Genomic DNA, 21744 nt, shown 5'->3' on the forward strand with positions numbered 1-21744 from the left:
CCTTCGCTCAGGGCCCAGAAGTCTGAAGCACTATCAGCCTGTATCTGAATATGGAACAACCTGTCCTTAGTGGCTCCTCCCAAGAATCTGGTAATCTCAAAGAAAAGGATTTCCTGTTCAACTGTCCTATCAGGTCCCCTTCAACTGACTCCCCAATACCCAGTACTTACTCTCTTGCTTACCCCTCCCTATAAATGAAAATTCCCTTCTGCCTGACCTGTGAAATGCTTGCAGGTCATATGGTCTCAAGGTTTTCCCTAGTGCAATAGTCTTTTTGAATAAAGTATCTTCTTATCCAAATCTAGATTTATCATTCATCCTTCAATAAATGTTTATTGAGTATCTATCGTATGCTGGAAACTAAGTACACAGGATTTGCCAGACTGACTTGGTAAGCCTTCTGTTAAACAAATGGGGCTGGATTTTTTTTTAATTGAATGGCTCAGGGGGGTTCCTCTGAGAAAGTGATATTACAGTTTAGTTCTAAAAGAGAAAAATAATGCAATTTTTCAAAGAGTGGCATGGAATGCTCCAAGCAGAAGAAACAAAATGTATGAAGGGTCTGGGATATAAAACAATAATGCCTTCACTTTTTAAATTCAATTTGATATAATTATCTAAATAAATCCCCATGAGTAATTGCATATTATTTAAATGTTTACAATTTTAAATGTCATCACAGAAAGTCAGTGAATAGAGTTTTGCAGGAATGGTTGAGATTAATGCTTGTCTGAAAAAAAATTCAAGGGCATATACATTTTTGATTATGTGCTTTGTTCCTTCTGTGGAAAAAATTGATTAAATAATGAATTTCTGAATTGATATTGACAATTTAATATGAGAAAGTTTCTGACACACTATACTATTCCCTCAAGTAACATCAAAACTAGGGTACACACTCAACCAGTTATCAGAGCAAAGTGTAAACTCCTTCTCCGTGCTGAATGCTTTTTCAGAATTTTTTTCCTCTGAGGTTGTAAGCTTAGCTCCTTAAATAACATTTGTAATGAATTAAAATTAGTATGTCAAATATTTACTTGAGTATTTACTGACATTGCATTATTAATGTTCCTTGGATAGCTATAATTCTTACTACAATATGACATCTGGTATTGCTATTAGGTCACCTTCACTGTTTTCTTCTTTTTGAAAGTAATATCATCCTGCTTAAAATGAAGATATAGAATCTTAAACTTCAGATTCTGCTGATGTACATAGAGTTTTGATTTTTCTTATGTAAAACATTCTATATCCTCAATAATATCCTACATGTTCACTAAAAATGAATTTAAATAATAAGATTAATGTATTTTAATGTAGATATAACCATTAATTGACTTTTTAAAAATAAATTTATACCCATTCTAAGCATTAAGAAAGATCAGGTATTTCATGTGAAACTTATAGACTATAACAGATTTATGAAGAAAATTCCAAATGCCTTCTTTAATGAACAGTTAAATATTGAATGTGACATAGATGAATTTTGATCAAGTCTTGTGACTTCCAAAATGTTTTCTAGACTTCCATTCATTACAGAGGATAAGCAGTGGCATATTCTCTCTACTGGTCCATAGACCATTAATAAAGTTGAATGCATACAGTATATAAAATAGTTTGATATAAAATCATTTATAATAAAATAATTTTGCTATGTTTTAGTATTCTAAATCTTCTATACTGTCATTAAGACCAGGCTTCCAGTGTCCCGATGAAATACATAATTCTTCCCCTCTTCCCCCCATTGGATATTTGCAAATTGGAGTGAAAAAGCCAAAATGAAACTCAAATGCTTTTCTCTCTTTCTTCATTATTTTAATCTCCTCAACTTTCTTTCTTTTGAGCTTCAAGTTGTTAGAGAAAGAGACAGAGAACTTAACAGAGGCTGGTGGACTTGAAGACCCACAGGGCACAGCTGAAGAGCTCTGCCTTTACCCCCTTATCTTTTCTACCAGATGAACATTTTCCCCCTGCTATTTGATTTTCCTTGCAACTTCTGCCTGAAACAGATAGTGTCTCTGTCATTTAGCATACATACAGTCGTCAGATCCTACTAAATTATGAAAATATTTTCCTGTTCTAAATAGTTTAATTTCAAAATCATTATTCCAACATCTGTGTATTTCTATGGAAGCTCTTTAACTCTATACTGTTCCCTTGCATCCTTTCCTGGATTCTTTTATAAGGATATTGAGTTGGGCAAGTATGACATAAAGCCAACAGGTGAAATACTATGAAAATAATTTTTTGGATATAACTGATAATTACATTAAAAATGTAATAACTGTAAGCTCTAAATATTATATAATTAACAACTTATGTGATTAATTTGTAACACCACATATTCCATAACAGACATTCAGTACAGCCTAAATCAACATTTTAAAATATGTTCAGAATGCTAAATGTGTCATTGGTATTTACATATCTCAAATTTTAGATATTCAATCATTGTATTGAAAGGCATTGATTGATTGTTAACTTTACATCTTTTCTAGAATAAAACAGACTAAATACAAATAAACTAAATAGATATTATGTAGCAATAAACTGATTTTTTTCCAAATTTAAGCCATTATATAATAGGAGTAAATTATAGTGATCATAACCCCTAAAAGAAAAAAGTTAAAAAGGATGGCTGCTAACCAAAACTAATGAGGCAACTGCTATCGGGGTGAATAGGTATACATTTGTGGGTCTGTGAATATATTTTCTCTTTTCTCTTTTGGGGAGAGAGAGTGACAAAACAGGAATGATTTTCCATACTCTACTATACTAACACTCCCTTAAAATTTACCTTACGGTTGACTGTGATGTTACTTAAAAAGTGCACATTATTATATTAAACACAGGCTAAATGTAATTTAATGTAATACCTTTGAGAAAAAAATACTTTGAGTTAATGATTATTACACTTCAAAATCATTTGTTTTATTCCAGCAAGAGTAAATTAGCACCTATAAGGACTGAAGAAATAATAAAAATAATTTGTGAGGTCTTACAGTATGTGTTAAGTAAATAAATGATGATAAGGATAGAAGACAGAAAACATGTATTCAATGTGCTTATTAGTATAACAAAGAAATCTTGGAATTAATGCATAATTATACTCTCAATAAGACGGTGGATCAAGTGGGTATTTATATCTGATGTTAATATTTTACTTTTTCCTTATAATAAAATTGATACACAGTTTCATACTTACCATAATGGCATATATATAAATATCATTGTTTATCTCTTCAGTGACATCCTTGTATTAAACAAAATTTTAAAAGTAAAATCCAATTTAAAGTTTAAAATTCAGAAACTATTTCATTATTGTGTTCAAACACTATATTTTTTGAAAATATTTTTGAAGGAATCACTCTGACTTTGGTTGGTACTTTCACATGCATATTTACATAAGTAATCAGAGTGATTCATATTTTTTTGCTTCTTCCTCAAATAAAGAACGTTATTAATCTATTTTATTTATTCATTAATTCCAAGAATTTTATTGAATATTTACTATGGTCAGTTAAAATTCTAAAATATACTAATTCTTTCCAATCTAGATTTAAAGATAATTTTGTTATTATCTTTAAGGCAAAAGGCAAATGCTCCTGACCTGCCTATCACTACCTGTTCTTTTGTTTTCCTAGTAATATTCTTAATGTAATAATTTTCCAAATATTGGTGATTGGATGATGAAATAGATGTAATATATTTTTCAAATTTATAATTGTGCTACTCTACCAGAGGAAGTGATATATAATTTGTGTCTATAGCCTCTGATGCTATTATCTACTATCTGAGGGAAAATGAAAAGATCATGTGTAGAGGACAATGGAATAAAAGGGTAGAACAAATGGTTAGATAAGCACCACATGTAAGATATATTTGAAACTGATCATACTACCAAGTTCACTTACTTAATCCAAAGCTCATAAATTGGGTGACTTTTCTATGCTCCCTATCTCCGACAACCATTTAGTTGACAAGTCTTAAAATTTTTGTATTCTCTGTTTATTGATTTCCAAAGGAATTACCATCTCAGTTGATGAATGTGAACCTATGCTAAGAAAAGATATTCTTTGTTTTTCTTCCTGCACCAAAATGACTCTAAAAATACAATGCTGCTCTAAAAAATCATAGGTCAAGGAAGAAAATGAGGAAATAGACTTTAAACTTATATAAAACAAAATTAATAATACAAATGAGGCAATCAAATAGATTTGTAGGTGATTATAAAAGTAGCAACAAAAGAACGGATATTCATGGCAAAGTGTTGTCTCATGATAACTTTACATTTCATATGTGTCTAAAAAAAGCTGTATCCATATTTACTAATTAGATATACCCTTTGTAAAAATGTTTCACAAATGCAGAGACAGTTGCACATATTAAAAAAGAATTTCTTTTCTTAAACAAATAGATTTAGAGGACTAAATATGTGGGGAAAAATTGACATCTTTAATCCAAGAAACTTCTATAATTAAAACCTGCTTCCTGAGTCTAACATAATTGGAAATATTTTGCATAGAACTTACCTTTGAAAAGGTTCTTACCTTTCCAAAATTATGTAATGGAATCAGAGGGCAAGAGATATTGAAAGACAAAAGCAGTTCCAGAAAGCTCAACTGTATCCATGGGGTAATTCATTAGTCAGGAAATGCAGAACAAGTGTTTTTTGTTTTGTACATCTTTACTGCCATAAAGATATGAATGTAAATAACCAAGGGAATACTTAACTCATATTGGTTTTCCTGACAACCACTGACAAAAGCTGAGTCAGAAATAACTTTCATGTAAAATGCAGCAAATTAATTTGCATAGTAAACAACAATCTTCCAAGTTGATCTCCTTATAAATATTTTCTTTTAACCTTCTGTATAACTACATAAGAAAGACTAGAATTTAAAAATAAAAGTTTACTGGTACAAACATTTGTCTAGGCAATTTGGAATTATGGAAAGTTTAAAGAATGTAGTTCAAATATACTTTGATTTTTATTAGGCCACCTACAGGGCTGGCTTCATGAGCACCAGATCTGTGCAATTAGTTGCCCAGGGATTCATGCTCTGAAGGATACTGCTCTTGGTTTAATGCTCTGCTGCTACCTTCCTGGGATTTTAATAATTTTATCTTTGACTCTTGTGTTGCAAATCCAATGGGGCTATAAAGTATGTGCCAGAGCAGAGGAGATGAGAGCATTGTGTATCTGTTGCTGTTTCTTTATTTTTAAAATTTTATTTATTTATTTATTTTTATACAGCAGGTTCTTATTAGTTATCCATTTTATACATATTAGTGTATACATGTCAATCTCAATCTCCCAATTCATCCTACCACCTCTGCCCCTTGTTTTCTCCCCTTGGTGTCCAAACGTTTGTCCTCTACATCTATGTCTCTATTTCTGCCTTGTAAACAAGTTCATCTGTACCATTTTTCTAGATTCCTTGTATATACGTAAATATACGATATTTGTTTTTCTCTTTCTGACTTATTTCACTCTGTATGACAGTCTCTAAGTCCATCCACGTCACTAAAAATGACCTAATTTCATTCCTTTTTCTGGCTGAGCAATATTCCATTGTATATATGTACTACATCTTCTTTATCCATTCATCTGTTGATAGGCATTTAAGTTGATTCCATGACCTGGTTATTTTAAACAGTGCTGCAATGAACATTGAGGTGCATGTGTTTTGTTTCTTTGTTTTTTTTTTTTTTTTTAGTTAATTAATTAATTAATTTTTAAAATTTTTTGGCTGTGTTGGGTCTTCGTTTCTATGCGAGGGCTTTCTCCAGTTACGGCAAGCGGGGGTCACTCTTCATCGCGGTGCGTGGGTCTCTCTCTGTCGTGGCCTCTCTTGTTGCAGAGCACAGGCTCCAGACGCGCAGGCTCAGTAATTGTGGCTCACGGGCCTAGTTGCTCCACGGCATGTGGGATCTTCCCAGACCAGGACTCAAACCTGTGTCCCCTGCGTTGGCAGGCAGATTCTCAACCACTGCGCCACCAGGGAAGCCCTGCATGTGTCTTTTTGAATTATGGTTTTCTCTGGGTATATGCCCAGTAGTGGGATTGCTGGTCATATGGTAATTCTATTTTTAGATTTTAAGTAACCTCCATACTGTTCTCCACAGTGGCTGTATAAGTTTACATTCCCACCAACAGTGCAAGAAGGTTGACTTTTCTCCACACCCTCTCCAGAATTTGTTCTCTAGAATTTCTGATGATGCCCATTCTAACAGGTGTGAGGTGATAACTCATTGTTATTTTGATTAGCATTTCTCTAATAATTAGTAATGTTGAGCAACTTTTCATGTGCCTCTTGGTCATCTGTATGTCTTCTTGTAAAAATGTCTATTTAGGCCTTCTGCAAAATTTTTGATAGGGTTGTTTTTTTTTTATATGTAGCTGCATGTGCTGTTTATATATTTTGGAGATTAATCCTTTGTCCATTGATTCGTTTGCAAATATTTTCTCCCATTCTGAGGGTTGTCTTTTTGTCTTGTTTATAGTTTCCTTTGCTGTGCAAAAGCTTTTAAGTTTCATTAGGTCCTATTTGTTTATTTTTGTTTTTAAATCCATTACTCTAGGAGGAGGGTTAAAAAAGATCTTGCTGTGATTTATGTCAAAGAATGTTCTTCCTATGTTTTCCTCTAAGAGTTTTATAGGGTCCAGTCTTACATTTAGGTCTTTAATCCATTTTGAGTTTATTTTTGTGCATGGTATTTAATGTTCTAATTTCATTCTTTTACAGGTAGCTGTCCAATTTTCCCAACACCACTTATTGAAGAGACTGTCTTGTCTCCATTGAATATCCAGGCATCCTTTGTCATATGTTAGTTGACCATATGTGCGTGGGTTTATATCTGGGATTTCTATCCTGTTCCATTGATCTGTATTTCTGTATTTGTGCCAGTACCATATTGTCTTGATTACTGTAGCTTTGTAGTATAGTCTGAAGTCAGGGAGTCTGATTCCTCCAGCTCCGTTTTTTTTCCCTCAAGATTGCTTTTGCTATTCGGGTTCTTTTGTGTTTCCATACAAATTGTGAAATTTTTTGTTCCAGTTCTGTGAAAAATGCCATTGGTAGTTTGAAAGGGATTGCACTGAATCTGTAGATTGCTTTGGGTAGAACAGTCATTTTCACAATGTTGATTCTTCCAATCCAAGAACATGGTGTATCTCTCCATCTGTTTATGTCATCTTTGATTTCTTTCATCAGTGTCTTATTGTTTTCTGCATACAGGTCTTTTACCTGCTTAGGTAGTTTTATTCCAAGGTATTTTATTCTTTTTGATGCAATGGTGAATGGGATTGTTTCCTTAGTTTCTCTTTCTGATATTTCATTGTTAGTATATAGGAATGCAAGAGATTTCTGTGCATTAATTTTGTATCCTGCAACTTTACCAAATTCATTAATTAGCTCTAGCAGTTTTCTGGTGGCATCTTTAGGGTTTTCTATGTATAGTATCATGTCATCTGCAAACAGTGACGGTTTTACTTCTTTTCCAATTTGTATTCCTTTTATTTCTTTTTCTTCTCTGATTGCTGTGGCTAGGACTTCCAGAACTATGTTGAATAATAGTGGTGAGAGTGGACATCCTTGTCTCGTTCCTGATCTTAGAGGAAATGCTTTCAGTTTTTCACCATTGAGAATGATGTTTGCTGTGGGTTTGTCATATATGGCCTTTATTATGTTGAGGTAGGTTCCCTCTATGCCCACTTTCTGGAGAGTTTTTATCAGAAATGGGTGTTGAATTTTGTCAAAAGCTTTTTCTGCATCTATTGAGATGATCATATGGTTTTTATTCTTCAATTTGTTAATATGGTGTATCACATGGATTGATTTGCGTATATTGAAGAATCCTTGCATCACTGTGATAAATCCCACTTGATCATGGTGTATGATCCTTTTAATGTGTTGTTGGATTCTGTTTGCTAGTATTTTGTTGAGGATTTTTGCATCTATATTCATCAGTGATATTGGTCTGTAATTTTCTTTTTTGTAGCATCTTTGTGTGGTCATGGTTTCAGGGTGATGGTGGCTTCATAAAATGAATTTGGGAGTGTTCCTTCCTCTGCAAATTTTTGGAAAAGTTTGAGAAGGATGGGTGTTAGCTCTTCTCTAAATGTTTGATAGAATTCACCTGTAAAGCCATCTGGTCCTGGACTTCTGTTTGTTGGAAGATTTTTAATCACAGTTTCAATTTCATTACTTGTGATTGGTCTGTTCATATTTCCCATTTCTTCCTGGTTCAGTTTTGGAAGGTGATATCTTTCTAAGAATTTGTCCATTTCTTCCAGGTTGTCCATTTTATTGGCATAGAGTTGCTTCTAGTAGTCTCTTATGGTGTTTTGTATTTCTGCGGTGTCCATTGTAACTTCTGTTTCATTTCTAATTTTATTGATTTCAGTCCTCTCTCTTTTTTTCTTGATGAGTCTGGCTAAAGTTTTATCAATTTTGTTTATCTTTTCCAAGAACCACCTTTCAGTTTTATTGATCTTTGCTCTTGTTTTCTTTGTTTCTAATTCAGTTATTTCTTCTCTGTCCTTTATGATTTCTTTTCTTCTACTAACTATGGGTTTTGTTTGTTCTTCTTCCTCTCGTTCCTTTAGGTGTAAAGTTAGATTTTTTATTTGAGGTTTTTCTTGTTTCTTGAGGTAGGATTGTATTGCTAAAAACCTCCCTCTTAGAACTGCTTTTGCTGCATCCCTTAGGTTTTGGATCATTGTGTTTTCTTTGTCATTTGTCTCTAGGTATTTTCTGATTTCTTCAATGATCTCTCGGTTCTTTAGTAATGTATTATTTAGCCTCCATGTGTTTGTGTTTTTTACTTTTTTTCCCCTGTAATTGATTTCTAATCTCTTAGCATTGTGGTTGGAAAAGATGCCTGATATGATTTCAATTTTCTTCAATTTACCGAGGTTTGATTTGTGACCCAAGATGTGATCTATCCTGGAGAATTTTCTCTGTGCACTTGAAAGTGTAATCTGCTTTTTTCTGATGTAATGTCCTATAAATATCAATTAAATCAATCTGCTCCATTGTGTCATTTAAAGCTTGTGTTTCCTCATTAATTTTCTTTCCTGATGATCTGTCCTTTGTTATAGGTGAGATGTTAAAGTCCCCCACTATTATTGTGTTACTGTCAATTTTCTCTCTTACAGCTGTTAGCATTTGCCTTATGTATAGATGTGCTCCTATGTTGGGTGCATATATATTTATAATTGTTATATATTCTTCCTGGACTGATACCTTGATCATTATGTAGTGTCCTTCCTTGTCTCTTATGACATTCATTATTTTAAAGTCTAGTTTATCTGATATGAGTGTTGCTACTCCAGCCTTCTTTTGATTTCTATTTGCATGGAAAATCTTTTTCCATCCTCAAACTTTCAGTCTGTATGTGTCCCTAGGTCTGAAGTGGATCTCTATTAGACAGCATATATATGTGTCTTGTTTGGCATCCATTCAGTGAGACTGTGTCTAATCCATTCACATTTAAGGTAATTATCAATATGTATGTTCCTATTACCAATTTCTTAATTGTTTTGGGTTTGTTTTTGTAGGTCCTTTTCTTCTCTTGTGTTTCCCACTTAGAGCAAGTCCTTTAGCATTTGTTGTAGAGCTGGTTTGGTGGTGCTGAATTCCCTTAGCTTTTGCTTGTCTGTAAAGCTTTTGATTTCTCCATCGAAACTGAATGAGATTCTTGCAGTGTAGTGTAGTTTTGGTTGTAGTTTCCTCCCTTTCATCACTTAAATACATCATGCATCATGCCACTCCCTTCTGGCTTGTAGAGTTTCTGCTGAGAAATCAGCTGTTAACCTTATGGAGTTCTCTTGCATGTTATTTGTCATTATTCCCTGGTGCTTTTAATAATTATTCTTTGTCTTTAATTTTTGTCAATTTGATTACTATGTGTCTCTGCATGTTTCTCCTTTGGTTTATCCTGCCTGGGACTCTCTGTGCTTCCTGGATTTGGGTGGCTATATCCTTTCCCATGTCATGGAAGTTTTCAACTATAATCTCTTCAAATATTTTCTTGGGTCCTTCGTCTCTCTCTTTTCCTTCTGGGACCCTTATAATGCAAATGTTGGTGTGTTTAATGTTGTCCCAGATGTGTCTGAAGCTGCCTTCAAATGTTTACATTCTTTTTTCTTTATTCTGTTCCATGGCAGTGATTTCCACCATTCTGTTTTCCAGGTCACTTATCCAGTTTTTCTGCCTCAGTTATTCTGCTATTGATTCTTTCTTGTGTATAGTTTATTTCAGTTATTGTATTGTTCATCTCTGTTTGTTCTTTAATTCTTCTAGGTTTTTGTTCTTTAATTCTTCTAGGTCTTTTTGAAACATTTCTTATATCTTCTCCATCTTTGCCTCCATTCTTTTTCCGAGGTCCTGGATCATCTTCACTATTATTATTCTGAATTCTATTTCTGGAAGGTTGCCTATTTCCACTTCATTTAGTTGTTTTTCTGGGGTTTTATGTTGTTCCTTCATCTGGTATATAGTCCTATGCCTTTTCATTTTGTCTATGTTTCTGTGAATGTGGTTTTCATTCCACAGGCTGCATGATTATAGTTCTTCTTTCTTCTGCTGTCTGCCCTCTGGTGGATGAGGCTATCTTAGAGGCTTATGCAAGCTTCCTGATGGGAGGGAAAGGTAGTGGGTTGAGCTGGGTGTTTCTCTCGTGGGAAGAGCTCAGTAAAATTTTAATCCACTTGTCTGCTGTTGGGTGGGTCTGAGTTCCCTCCCTGTTGGTTGTTTGGCCTGAGGTGACCCAGCACTGGAGCTTACAGGCTTTTTGTTAGGGTTAAAGGCAGACTCTGGAAGGGCTCATGTCAGGGAGTACTTCACAGAACTTCTGCTGCCAGTGTCCTTGTCCCTGTGGTGAGCTACAGCCACACCCTGTCTCTGCAGGGAACCCTTCAACACTAGCAGGTAGGTCTGATTGAGTCTCCTATGGGGTCACTGTTTCTTCTCCCAGTCCTGATACACACACTACTTTGTGTGTGCCCTCCAAGAGTGGAGTCTCTGTTTCCCCCAGTCCTGTCAAAGTACTGCAATCAAATCCCGCTAGCCTTCAAAGTCTGATTCTCTTGGAATTCCTCCTCCTGTTGCTGGATCCCCAGGTTAGGAAGCCTGACATTGGACTCAGAAGCTTCCCTCCAGTGGGTGGACTTCTGTGGTATAATTGTTCTCCAGTTTGTGAGTCACCCACCCAGCAGTTATGGGATTTGATTTTATTGTGATTGCACCCCTCCTACCATCTCACTGAGGCTTCTCCTTTGTCTTTGGATGTAGGATATCTTTTTTGGTGAGTTCCAGTGTCTTCCTGTCGAAGATTGTTAAGCAATTAGTTGTGATTCCGGTGCTGTCACAAGAGGGAGTGAGCACATGTCCTTCTACTCCGCCATCTTGAACCAATCTGTCTGTTGCTTTTTCTTGCTGCTCTATTCATATACAGCATACATGATGTTCCAAGAACACAGAATTGCAATAGACTCATAATGCCTGTGAGTTCAATGAGACTTAAAGCAAGTGTAAAGAAAGCTTGTTATAATTTATTATTCATTAAGGGCAAGCACTGACAGCCTTGAGAGACCACATTCCATCCTTGCTCAAAGTATTTCATTTTTGAGAGATTAATTAATTTTACCTTTAATCTATAAATGTATACAGCCAAATAATTTTCAACACAGTTTTCATGTTATAAAGACACAATTTATGCTTAATATATTTAAAAGTTGGAAGGAAAATGCAAGCTCTGGAAAGAGTGACTATACAGGATTAATTATGAATTGATCCATTAAAAACTTTTATTCAGTTAATATTTAAATTATATCACTGGGAGATTTTTATAAGTAAAATCAGTTAAAACAAATCATCTTTAAAGATAAATTATGGAGCAAATATGTATGTTCACCAATAAGATTATCATTTGGAATTCTTTGTTATCTTAGGAAAATTCACATATTTCACTTTCCAATTAAGCAGTATACATATAGACAAGCCTAAGGCCAGGATCCCCTTAGCAGCTCATTGCACTCAGAGCAGCAAGAAAACAGACAGGCTGTTCATTCTCTTCCATGTCTCTTGTACAGACTGTAGCAGCTGCTGCTGTGACAGGCTGTCTGTCTTGTCATTTCTTTATGTATTCATTTTTACAGCTGCAAACAGAGTCTATTCTTATAAGAATTTGCATAGAAATTCATCTTAATAAAGCAGGTTTCAAATACTTACATTAGTCTATATATTGATAAAAAAATTTATATCACTTTCTATTTTAATAAATGTGGTTTTTTGAAAATTAATTATTTTGTGCAGTGATCACATTCAGTGCAAATCAAGAACACTTATGAGTTATAAATTATTTATAAACATTATCTGAATAATTTTTCATTTTTTATGGTACTTTAAAAAGTATGCATATATGTATGTATATATATTCAGCTCTCATTTACAGAACTATTTCCATTAGTGATATGAATCCTTCATGATACACTATTAAGCATCTTGATTATAGCTAGAATGAAATAATAAATTAGATACTGATCAATATCCAACTATCCAGTGGTGCCATGCTTTGAGAACAAATTAGTCAAGCACGTGTAACTTTGAAAGAAGTTGTCAACATGTTACATTTTTTTAAAGAAAAAAGATCACCCCCCGCCCCAAAAAAGATCCCAGTAAAATGCATGTGTAGGCAAAATGCTACTGTGACAGAAAATGTTACTTGCATGCATTGGGGTCTGCAAGCTGCATCTTCGTTTGCCAAGTTCAGCATGCTGGGAGCAGTGTAATCTAATCAAAAGAGTACTGGATTTTAAGTCAGCAGACTTAGAGGTTACCATAAACTTTGGGTCTAGAAATACCTATCTGCAAATATTATATAGTATATCACCTTTTATGATTATTTTGAAAATAAATAGTATACTTTTAAATGTTGCAATTTGTTCCTTATTATGCATTATTCAATTTTAGAAGCAGAAGAAGGAATCTGGGATGATTTAATCCCTTTACTTTAATGAGAATAAACTATATATTAGTTAATACAGTTAGTTGTATGCAGACTGCAGAAGAAAGGGAAGGTGTGTAGGGAAAGATAGAGACTTTTTTCAATGAAAGCATAGAGCATTCTCTATTTTATACCATTCTTTATTATTATTATTCTGTGATATAGAAGTTGTTCTCTGTAAATAAAAAAGCAAAGATTGTGGAGGAATAATTCACAGAAGATAAGCCATTCATTATTTAAAACATGTAAATTAAACTTTGAATGGATTTAATTTTACACTCATTAAAATTACAAAATTTGGCAATAATTACAATATCTGAGACCCGACAATTTATGATAAAATAACCATATCATAACCACAAGTTCTAATGAAATATGATGATTAGCTGTGGTATATAAAACAGTGCAACAAATATGAAAAACAATATATTAACTTTTTTCAAATATCTTAACACACTCAGACTAATAAGGATGAATTGGTGGAGTTTTAACAATCTGTTAACCAGCAACTTAGATTTTAAGTTGGGACCCCCTATCTGAGACAAAGATATGTATTCAAAATCTAAAACCATCCTTGAAAAGCTAAAAGCATGTGGGAGGATCCAATAAGTACATAGAATATACTTCACCCCAAAATTAACCATTAAATATGTACCTATAAAGTATATAGTACCAAACAATTTGTAATAATTAACAACAAACAATATACAAATCGTCACTGGTTTAAATCTAGGTAATAATTCATTTCTTTCCCAGAAATATTATATTATAGCTTAGGGTGTATACAAAAAAATGTTGTATAAAAATATATCTTTTAATTGAAATTATGATTAGGTCAGTTGTACTAGGGATTATTTCTTTTTTTTTTTTGTTTGTTTGTTTGTTTGTTTTTTTATACTGCAGGTTCTTATTAGGCATCAATTTTATACATATCAGTGTATACATGTCAATCCCAATCGCCCAATTCAGCACACCACCATCCCCACCTCACCGCAGTTTTCCCCCCTTGGTGTCCATATGTCCATTCTCTACATCTGTGTCTCAACTTCTGCCCTGCAAACTGGCTCATCTGTACCATTTTTCTAGGTTCCACATACATGCATTAATATATGATATTTGTTTTTCTCTTTCTGACTTACTTCACTCTGTATGACAGTCTCTAGATCCATCCACGTCTCAACAAATGACTCAATTTCGTTCCTTTTTATGGCTGAGTAATATTCCATTGTATATATGTACCACATCTTCTTTATCCATTCGTCTGTTGATGGGCATTTAGGTTGCTTCCATGACCTGGCTATTGTAAATAGTGCTGCAATGAACATTCGGTAAGCCTACGATGATAGTGTAATTTTCTACCTGGTTTGTAATAAATTTAGATGATGTCAAGATGGCTGATAATATTGCACTGCATGACCCCATGGTCCTGCAAGCTCAACTGTCATACAAGGTCTTACACTCCTTTAAGATGTCTCATTTTAAACAATACAATGATATCTAAGGAAGATGATAACTACTATTAGTATTTTTCAACATTTATACAAATAATATATTTATGATATTAACTTGAGGAAAATTATTAAAAAATAAAAATAAAAGGAAAGAAGGAAGGAAGGAAGGGAAGAAGAAAGGTTAAAAGAAAAGAACAAATATAAAATAATAGTTCCAACAATATTTCCTTTGAGGAAATTGGAAACTGTCCAAATCTGAAATAGGAAGAAAATGGAGAAGTAAACTTTGTCATATCTTTACAGTGGAATATAATGTAGATTTTAACAGTAACCATGATTGAATACTTCTATAAAAGTGCAGATGCAGTTTTTCTCATAATAGATCCCCAATTCAAGACTCAGCTGCCCTTCTCCTGACTGCTGCCATCACTGACTGTCCACAGATCACAGGAGAGTCTCTTCACAGGAATTTCCCTTGACTGAGGGACGCTGCTGAACTCATAGTTACACCCTCTTTTGGGGCAGCCTAAATTCAATGATCAGTAGATTTAGGCACACAAAATCATAGTACCCTAGCCTCAAGTCATCACATCACTGAAGAGCAAACCCAGCCTCTGGTCTAAGAGATGGGCTGATACCTCACCTCTGGAGAAATTGTTCTTCAGTTTAACTCCTATACCCAATCCCTGACTTCCACATTTTCTCACTAATCACCTGCACACAATTCTGTCTCAGTCTATTTTCCAGGGACTCAATAAAGTAAAAGGTAAACAAATCAGTGTATCATACTGAATGTAGGTTTATATTATAGCTAAGCAAAACGTAAATAAAAATAGAAACGTTTCTTACAAATATAAAAATTATATATTTTTTTAAATTTTGTTTTCCCCAGTGTAAATTTATTTTTAGATTTCTCACTTCCAGTCATTTGTTTAAAAATAGATTACTAGATCAAAACTCTGAGAATTATATTCAAGCTCAGCTGATCAGATATTAATCAGAATAATAACATCAGGGTAACATAAATGTTGCAGTAAAGACTCAACACATTTTTTACCTTCTATCTAGTAAAACAAAGACTTTCTAGTTGTGAGAGTGAAAGGAATTATATGCATTTAACATACATATGCATTAATTTTCTTACACCAAGTTATGTGTATAGAAGCTATAGCAACTTATACTTTTTTAAAAAAGACTACTGAATTTTCACAACTAAATTGAGCTAATTTCAGATTAAATAATGAAAGCCTTAATCCCCAGTAGTGTTCAAGGCTCAAATGTAAATAAGAACTTAGTTGATCCTTGCTTCCAGAAATTACCAATTAATTTCAATTATTCATTATGATTTTATTCCTAACATTGAACTTTATTCTTCCCTTAGCATTAACTTCATTTTTCTACACTCTTAGTAGACCTACTCTGTTCTACCTTCTCACTCCAAAAATTGTCATTCCTGCTTTGCCCAGCACTAGCCATATCCAAGAAGCTACATGTCAAGAAGTTTATTTTGGCCCTGGGTCATATGTTTTCTGCATTGAATATGGTCCACCTCTTAGGAGAGTGATAGCACACTCTTAGGCGCAGTTCTAAATGCCTATGGTGAATTGCTTTATACTCTGCCTAAAAAATGTAACCCACATTCAAAAAATGTATTTGAATCACTGTAAAATCTGTTTTCTTCTCCATTGAAATGCAAGGTGGTAACATAAATAAAAATGAAAAAAAAGGAAAAATAAAAATTTAAATTATTTCTTTGTACCAACTAACATACATATTTACATTTAATACTTAATATTTAGTTCTCAAAATAACAATATGAGACTGTAATTAAAGCTTCTCACTGTGGGTAGAAAATCTGAGAACTACAGAATTTATTAAATCTGCTAAGGTGACACAACTAGTGTATGTTACATTATAATAATTATAGTAAATAAATGTAATACAATAAAAAGTATAATATGAAACAAGATATCAAAAAAAGTGAAATAGAATACTAATTATATATCATTGTATATAAGATAATGATATATAATTAGCCCATATCTTCCCAACTGGAATGAAACTAATATCACATAGCCACATATCTTAAATTAGTTTTCAGTGCTTCTATATGTGAACACAAGTAACTATAAGATAACCCCTGAATTATTTGTTAATGTCAGTAAATCATTAAACATGTGTGTTTCTCAGACATAGAACACAAACATATGGTTACCAAAGGGGAAATTGGGGGGGGGAGGGATAAATTAGAAGTTTGGGATTACACACTATTAACACATTACTATGAACTACTATAAAATAGGTAAACAACACAGACCTATTGTATCACACAGGGAACTATATTCAATAACTTACAATAACCTAAAATGGAAAATAATCTGAAAAAGAATATATATATAGAGAGATATATTTATATTACAATGCAAGTAAGAATGTAAAGAAAATAAAATGAAAAATATTTAAGAAATCTGTCACTAATTAAATACAAAATAATAATATAAATAATAATATTATATATAATAATAACACATTATTTTATGTATTTTATATTGTTAATGTAATATTATTATCATATATGATTTGGAGGTTCAACATAAAAAGATTTAAAAAATACTTGCCTTAGTTTCATCTACATTGGAGGTATATCATGATGAGTTAAATGATATTCAGTTTTTACTATTTGAGAAAAAGGAAAATATTTAATCATTCTCAATCTTAGGGCAAATTAATTTTTTTAAAGTATATAATCACAAAGAAAATAGAAAAAGTTAGGTGTAACTATAAACTAGCTGGAGAAAAATAGAATGAAAAAAATATGAGTATTAGGGGAAAGAAAAATCTAATTTACAGTGATAAAAATCATTATCAGCATTTGATTAGATGTAGTGGGGAATGGGGATTGACTGGGAAGGGGCACAAAGATCTTTCTTGGATGAGGTAAATAGTCTCTATCTTGATTGTGGCTATATCTACATGGGAGTATACATTTGTCAAAATTCAGAACTGAATACTTAAAATGGGCTAGCTTTATTGTTCATAAGTTAAAAGTTGATACGATTATTATTTTTTAAGCCCACCAAATAAGCTGAAAAGCTAAGTGGATAATGCTGAGAAGTATATATATTAAGTTTTTTTTTAACTGGTATCATTCAGAACAGAAGATGAAAAGGCTAGTAGACACCTTTCCATCTCTCCTGAGTATCTCTTTCAGGAAAACATAGCAGCAGTAAACAGTTGAATAAGCATTCAGAGATATTGATGTTGGTTTATAAACTGGTCCCTGTACATGGAGGACGAGGAGAGACCTCAAAAAGAGGCAGACCATGCCAGATTGGTATGTGATAGTTTTAATAAGTAAGAGACTTACTTAGAAGGCTTGGGTAGCCATAAAATGAGATTTTCACACCCACTTGCCAGAACCTTTAAAGTTTACATAACAGCCTCAACTGGGTTCAGCCAGGTACACAGATGAAATTGTCTCTTCACCACATTACTATCCCAAGGTTGTATTCTTGGGGAAGCTTCGGGGAGCAGGAAAGGCAAACAGAATGTAAGTTCTAAGGATGAGAGGAGGAGCACCCAATTGCCTGGGTCTAGTTTCCTATATGCATTTGTTTGTTCTAATTTTTAGATTCCATGTATAAGTGATAACATTTAACATTAGTCTTTCTCTATCTGACTTACTTCACTTAGCACAATACCCTACAAGCCCATCGATATTGTTGCAAATGGCAAAATTTCCCTCTTTTTTATGGTTGAGTAATATTCCATTGTATACAAATATATAGCACTCCTTTCTCCATTCATCTGCTGATGGACACTTAGGTTGTTTCCATATCTTGGCTACTGTAAATAATGCTGTGAACATTGATGTGCATGTATCTTTTTGGATTAGGGTTTTCATTTTCTTCTGATATACACTCAGGAGTAGAATTGTTGGATCATATGGTAGTTCTATTTTTGTTTTTTTGAGGAATAGCCATACTGTTTTCCACAGTGCCTGGCCCAATTTACACTCCCATTAACAGTGTACTAGTGTTACCTTTTCTCCACATACTTGCCAACATTTATTATTTCTTGTCTTTTTGATGATAGCCATTCTGACAGGTGTGAGGTGATATCTCATTGTTTTGGTTTGCATTTCCCTGATGATTAGTGATGTTGAACATCTTTTCATGTGCCAGGCACCCATCTGTATGTTTTCTTTGGAAAAATTCAGGTCTTATGCCCATTTTATTTTTATTTTTTTTTTTTTTAAATTTATTTATTTATTTATTTATTTAGGCTGTGGTGGGTCTTTGCTTCTGTGCGAGGGCATTCTCCAGTTGCGGCGAGCGGGGGCCACTCTTCATCGCGGTGCGCGGGCCCCTCCCGTTGCGGAGCACAGGCTCCAGACGCGCAGGCTCAGCAGTTGTGGCTCACGGGCCTAGCCGCTCCGCGGCATGTGGGATCTTCCCGGACCGGGGCACAAACCCGTGTCCCCTGCATTAGCAGGCGGACTCTCAACCACTGCGCCACCAGGGAAGCCCCCTGCCCATTTTATTTTTTAGGTTGCTTGTTTTTTTGAAATTGAGTTGCATGATCTCATTATATATTTTCAAAATTAACCCTTTATCAGACATATAATTTGCAAATATTTTCTCCATTCAGCAACATTTAACCATGCACACTCACTAGGGGAAAAAGTGAAACCAACACAGAAGTGCATCCCCAAGCTCACAAGCCCCAGCCACATCCCAAATCAAGGCAGAGTCTGTCATCACACCAGGGAGAAATCCACTCCCCCAGGGCTCCTACCCCAGCACCTTGGGCCCCACACCCATTTTCAATAGGGCAGTAATATCCACTGAACACAGGAGAAGCCCCTCTCCCGTCTGGCTCTAACCACTCCAACTCCAGCCTACCTCCCACCAAGGTGGTGGCTGCCAGCACACCCCAGGCTTATACTCACCTCAGATCCAGCTCTCCCACCAAAGCCACTGGGCACAGGCAGACTGCATAGGTATGCTGCCACACAAGGACACTACTTCAAGACTAGGATAATAATGTTTCACCTAATTTCATAGAAACAGAGAAAGTTAAACAAAATAAGAAGATGGGAGTATGTTTCAAATGAAAGAAAAAGAACAACATCAAAAAAAAATTCCTAAAAAAACCCTAATGAAACAGAGATAATTTACCTAATAAAGTGTTCAAATCAACAGTAATAAGAATGCTAACTGAACTTGGGAAAAGAATAAGTTAACATAATTAGAATTTTAATAAAGAATTAGAAAATATTATAAAGAACCAGTCAGAGTTGAAGAATACAGTAACTGAAATAAAAAAATACACTGGAAAGAACTAACAGGAGACTAGGTGATATAGAATAACACATAAATGATCTGGAAGATAGAATAATGGAAATCACTCAATCTGAAGAGCAAAAAGACAAGCAAATTTAAAAAAAAAATAAGGAGAGTTTAAGGAATTTCTGGGGCAACATCAAGTATACTAATAGTCACAGTATAGGAGTCCCAGAAGGAGAAGAGAGAGAGAAAAGGGTAGAAAACATATTTGATAAAATTGTGGTTGAAAATTTCCAGAAACAGAAGAAGGAAACAGATATCCAGGGAGAGGAAGTACAGAGTTCCAAAAAAGATGAACACAAAGAGACCCACACCAAGATGTAGCATAATTGAAATGGCAAAAGTTAAAGATAAAGAGAAAATTTTAAAGGCAGCAAGAGAAAAACAGTCATATACAAGGGAACCCTCATAAGGCTATCAACTGATTTTTCTGCAAAAACTTTGCAGGCCAGAAGGTAGTGGCATGAATTATTTAAAGTGATGAAAGGGAAAAACCTACAATCTAGAATACTCTACCCAGCAAGATATCATTCAGAATTGAAAGAAAGATACAGAGCTTCTCAGATAAGCAAAAACTGAAGAGTTCATCAATACTAAACTGACCTTACAAGAAACATTAAAGGGTCTTCTTTAAGTGAAAAAAGAAAAGGCTACAACAAGAAATAAGAAATTATAGAAAAGGAAAAATGCCACTGGTAAAGGGAAATATATAGTAAACCCTGTGTGTCAATCACTTAAATAAGCTACTATGAAAGCTTAAAAGACAAAAATTTTAAAATCAACTCTAACTACAATAAACAGTTAAGGGATAGACATAAAAATTTTAAATATGACATCAAAAACACAAAGGGGGAGGGAGGGGAGTAAAAAAAATGTAGATCTTTTACAATGTATTTGACCTTAAATGACTATCAGTTTAAAACAAGTAGATATATGTCAACATATATGTGGATCTAATTCTAGAAGAGGTGGGAAAAATACTTTTCCTCATGAGATCACACATGAATAAAGGATGATGGAGCACACAGAGCTCACATAATAAGCAAAATTTTTGCCCCCAAGGGCTTATGTTGATTCCTATTCAAGTAAGGATCACATCCCTGAGTTAGATCAGCAAAAGGCCCAACAGTTTTACATAGCCTGCCACAGAACAAAAAAGAGGATGACTCACTTTTCCTCCCACCAAAGTCTGTCTAAATATGGTTATTATAAAACTTTTCTTTCTATTTTTTATTACCTGGCCAAAGGTATGTGGCAACTCTTGAGATTAGAAGCAGAATGTGGAGGAGGGGAGGAAAAGAGTATTCACAAGGAGAGGGAAATTGGAGAGAGCATTGAAAAAAATGACTGCCTTGCTGATTCCTGATTTGGAATATTTATTTACCATTGCATATATTTCTACATGTAAATGCACTCATGTATATACACACACACACACATATATACATATATTCTACACGCACAAAAGTATGTATATACTTGTAATTATATACTTGTATGTATATATTTGTAATTTTTTATCACTCAAAATGAGGAAATGTGAACTGGTATATACATATGAGAATACTCAAACACATATCTGATAAAGGATGTAGAGTTGGTTCTCATTATTCACTTCAGTATTTGTGAATTTGCCTACTGGATAAAATGTATCTGTTATTCTAAAATTAATACTCCTTGTGCTTTTGTAGTCCTCCACAGACATACACAGAGCAGCAAAAAAAATTGAGTCACCTAGCAGTGCACACTCCCAGCTGAGGTCTAAAAAGGTAATGTTCTGCCTTCTTGTTTCAGTTCTCATGCAGAAATGACCAGAGGATGGAAACAGGAGGGACAGCGCAGTGCAGTGTAAGAAACTCTGGTGATAGGGGCAGTTGGACAGGGTATGAATCTTATTTTCTCCTTTGTAAGATAAAGAAAATAAAATCTAC

Source organism: Balaenoptera physalus (assembly GCF_965194825.1).
Source record: "Balaenoptera physalus genome assembly, chromosome: 18".
Classification (NCBI taxonomy): Eukaryota; Metazoa; Chordata; class Mammalia; order Artiodactyla; family Balaenopteridae; genus Balaenoptera; species Balaenoptera physalus.